The sequence below is a fragment of the Meriones unguiculatus genome, chromosome 1 (assembly GCF_030254825.1).
Source record: "Meriones unguiculatus strain TT.TT164.6M chromosome 1, Bangor_MerUng_6.1, whole genome shotgun sequence".
In the NCBI taxonomy this organism is placed as follows: Eukaryota; Metazoa; Chordata; class Mammalia; order Rodentia; family Muridae; genus Meriones; species Meriones unguiculatus.
The window spans coordinates 32,898,319-32,902,755 of record NC_083349.1 but is presented as its reverse complement, the minus strand read 5'-3'; the positions used below and the strand labels follow the sequence as shown (position 1 = coordinate 32,902,755).

Here is a 4,437-nt window from a genome sequence, read left to right as displayed (position 1 = left end):
CCCACAAAGGGAACATCTCCTCTCAGCTGCTTCCTGACTTCAAGGCCTTTAACAGATTCCAGAATTTGTAGAAACTGCTGCTTTCCATACACCACTGGAGACTGCTTTTTCCATCATCAATTTTGATGTATATGTGACTCAATCAAGCAACAGACTGCCATTTTTTTTTTTCTAACAGATTGCCATTTTTATCTCAATCAAAGGAACTTTTAAAAAAAGAATGTTTTTATTCTTAGATTATGTGGATTTTGCCTGTCTGCAAGCCTGTAGAACATGGATTAGTGCTGGCAGATCCACTGGAGTTGGAGTCGTGGGCTGCCATGAGGTGCTCGAAGAGCAGCAGTGGCGTGTGGCCACTACACTATCTCTTCATTCTTGACTAGACTCTGACAGAATTCTTAGAACTTACTGAAAGCAACAAAAGACAAAAAAACAAACAAAACAACCCAAACCCAAAAAACATACTGAGCCTTAAAATGGTTTCTGTTGACAATCTAGGTTATACTAGGATACTGGTCCTACTTCTGTTGTTCATTTGCTCCAGAATCATTTTTTTGATGTCTAGGACACTCTCAAAATTCCACCTTTCTTTCAGCCTTCACTGATGTTGGGGGTGGATGTGCTGTGTCTCTGTATCAGGTTCCAGATGATGAGGATAAGCCCACAGGGCTCCTGTCTCTGGAAGAAGGTAGGCTTGGCTGACCATCCACAGAAGTCAGGACTCAGAGACTCTGGCACCGTTTCCACTACGCATTCACCCTGGCCTGGCACAGGTGCTGCACTTCAGATCGTGGACACCACGTATGCGCCATTAATGAATTTTCAATTTTGTATTTGGTGACAGGGTCTTGCTATAGAGCTCAAGATAGCTCAGAACTCACGATCTTCTTTGCAACCCCAAGTGCTGGGCTTACAGCTGTGTGCCAACATACAGTCTTCTGTTGCTCCTGTGGTTTAGAGCCTGGAGAGTTGGACAAAGAATAGCTAAACAGGCGGTATGTGAAAGACCACCTAACTGAAAAAGAGTGGGAAGTGGCATTTATGTAGTGCAGGAGTTAACTAAGAGGGAGGACTGAGGCAGAAGAGAAGGGGAGGACAGAGGTGGGAAAGGGGGCGGGAGAAGTGGACATCTTTTGGGGGACAGTTATCACTTGACTTTTTATTGGGAGATTTAGTATTGAACCAATTTCCCTGGTTCCCCGGAGAGACAGCATATCTACAACTGGCCACATGAGGGCGCTCAGAAAAACCCCAGCAGATAGCGGGTGCCTACCACAAGAGGAAGTGAGGTGAGCCCTGAGCTCTGACTGACTAGAGTCTGATATGCTCTTTCCTGCTGGGGTCTCAGGCCATCATGGCTGGGGCTTGGACAGTGACTGCTTCCCAAGGAGGACGGAAGAAGAGAAATCTGTGGACCATTAACACCCAGTCCACCAAACTCTTTACATCTTCTCATGGTCTGCCGCTGCTAAGCTTTGTAAGTAACATTCAGTAAATGCTAAGTAATTGTCAATGACAGTGTTTATAGCCGCATGAAAATACTGTACATTCACGCTTAATTAATAGGTATCAACATTTCCTGGGTGGGGCTAAAACACAGTGGTAAAGGACTTGCATAGCAAATGTTGAGGTGTTGGGTTCAATCCCTACCAGTGTTAAAAAAAAAAGAAAAAAAAAAAAAAAACCTACTATTGAAAATTAGCCAGTGCCTCCCTGGACCTCTCTGAGCTTCTGGGGTACTGTTTCTCTAAAGACTTGTGAAACTGAATGAACGTCTAACTGAGGTATTCAGGGCCGGGAGATCTCAGCCTGGAGCCATGTTCATTCCACTGTAGAATGGTCTCCTAGTTTTATTTGGTTGGGGCAATTTAATAACTATTATTAAATAAATGGCAGTGATGAGAAGCACTGTCACTTCAATGCCTGCCTTTTTTTGAAGGAGGAAGAAAATTTGGGCCTCCAGAAAGGCACACACACTCTCTGTGTTAGTAGTTTAAATATCTTATAGTCCACTGAGTTTATTAACACCACAAATGCAAATGTGGTGGTCTGAATAAGAATGGCCCCCATAGGCTTATCTATTTGAACTTTTAGACACTGGGAACTGGCACTATATGAGTAGAGTCAGAAGGTACGGTCTTGTTGGAGGAAGTGTGGCATGCCAGGCCCAGTCTCTCTCTCTCTCTCTCTCTCTCTCTCTCTCTCATGGATTAGGATGCACCTCTCAGGCACTTCTCCAGCACCCTGTGTGCCACCATGTTCTACTCCATGATGACAATGGGCTGAACTTCTAAAACTGTAAGCAATTTCCCAATTAAATGCTTTCTTTTAAAACAAGAGTTGCCTTGGTCTTGATGCCTCTCATTAACAATAGAACAGTGACTAAGGCAATGTACCAAGAACACTGTTTCAGCTTGTGGTCAGATTTAAGTAATAAATAAGGAATTTCCAGGGCTGGAGAGATGGCTCATCCATTAAGAGTGCTTATTAATCCCTTGGGCGACGAGAGTCCGAGTCTTAGCACCCACATCTGTCTGTAAGTCACAACTAAGTTCTTTCCAAGGGATTTGACACTTCTGGCTTCCACGAGCACTGAACTCATGTGTACATATATAAACATACATGCATATACATAATTAAAAATAAATCTTTAAAAAAACAAGAACTTTTCAAATGGGAATAATGCAGACATTTCCTTAAGCAATCAGATCAGAACAGCTGCCTGAATATCCCCTTACTTTGGTAGTATGGCCATACATTTGAATTGAAATTAAGAGTTTTTCAAAGTAAGCCACAAATTTAGTGGCTATTCTGTATTTAAATCAAAGCAATCTTAAGTCCAATGCCTTAAACACTCAGCCTTAAACACTGCATCCTAAAACAATTTTAATACAACTTTCTTCTCCAGAGACAATAGTATAAGAAAGAAAATTATTTTGTAAAAATGTGGTCCTAATCAAATCATGGTACAGTAAGAATGTATCATCAACTTCCACCTCCTTGAAACAGGCTACTTTCTGAGAGAAATCTATAAGTGTCTTCTAACATGGGGTTACCAAGACCAAGTTCTAACGTGTTTTGCAAAGGCCGAACAGTTATTCCTTAGAAGAATTTGAGGGAATCTCAGCAATGGATCTTACTTTAAAACCAAAACAAGGAGGTGTGGGGATTTAGCTGTTGTGGTTGCCTACAATGCAGGAATCCTTGGGTTATGTCCCAGTGCTGTGGAAACTGGGAGGAACGGCACACACCTGGAGTTCCAGCACTCGGCAAGTATAGGAAGAACTATCAGAAGTTTAAGTTCATCCTCAACTGCTTAGCACGTTCCAGGCCAGCCTGGAAAATTGGACATCAACAAACAAAAATGGCCACAAAATCCGGGAATATAATTCAGTGGTTGAGTGCCCGCCTAGCATGCACTGACGCGGGGGAGGTGGCAGAGTTCCTGGGCCTGGTTTAGACCATGTGTACTAGGCTGTTCTCTGTACCAAGCCCTAGCGTCCTGCTCCAGGTGACCCTTCTCCCTGCTGGAAGTCCAGTGTCCAGAGACCTCTGTGAATGAGGTGGGCAGACGGCACAGTTATGATGGCTAATCTTGGTTGTCAACTTGACATACCTGAGGAGAGTGAGACACAATGGACAAATTTCCTCCAGCAGATTGGCCTGTGTCTATGTCTGTGGGGCATTTTCTTGTTTGCTAATCTACGTAGGAGGGCCCAGCTCATTGTGTGTGGTGCCATTCCCGGGCTGGTGGCTCTGGGCTATGTAAGAAAGGTAATTGAACACAAGCCTCTAATCAGTCGAATAAAGAGCATTGTCCCATGGTCTCTGCAGCAAGATTCTGCCTTGGTTTCCCTAGATGATGGATTGTAACCTGTAAGAGAAAAGTAACCCTTTCCCCCTTCCCCCATGTTGCTTTTGGTCATGGGTTTATTATAGCAACAGAAACTAAATGAAAACAAGGGCATTTTAAGGCTTAGAGTCAAATATATCTTGAGGCCCAGCAAGATGGCTCAGAGCATAAAGGGTGCTTACTGTCAAGCATGATGAATGACCTGAGGTTCATTCCCAGGACCTACTTGATGGAAAGGAGGGGACAACACCCATAAGTTGCTCTCTGACCTCCTCTGCATGGGCACTATGGCATGTGCTTTTACCTGCACATATACAATAAGTAAATAGATAAATAAGTAAATGTAATAATAAGAACATTAAAGAATTTAAATATGAATAGGCATAATTCATGGGTTGATGTTCTGGCTTTTCATCATGGGTTTCTAGGATTGCAGACCTTCATTATATCATAAATCACATTTAATGTCCACCCTGACTTATATTCATATTCATTGCCTGGAAACAGTCACTGTATTTCACAGTAATACCTCCATATAAAACACTGCAGTGTTACAATTACATGGTCACATAGTATTAACAATA

The 4,437-nt window shown here is 42.8% G+C and overlaps 1 long non-coding RNA gene across 1 annotated transcript; it reads left to right on the top strand.

Annotated features, from left to right (window-relative positions):
- The first annotated feature begins 225 nt into the window (after positions 1 to 225).
- On the top strand, positions 226 to 2,315 carry LOC132646706 (uncharacterized). Its single transcript, XR_009584971.1, has 3 exons — positions 226 to 995; positions 1,349 to 1,477; positions 2,215 to 2,315. It is a non-coding gene; the product is annotated as an uncharacterized LOC132646706 (long non-coding RNA).
- Positions 2,316 to 4,437: the final 2,122 nt, after the last annotated feature.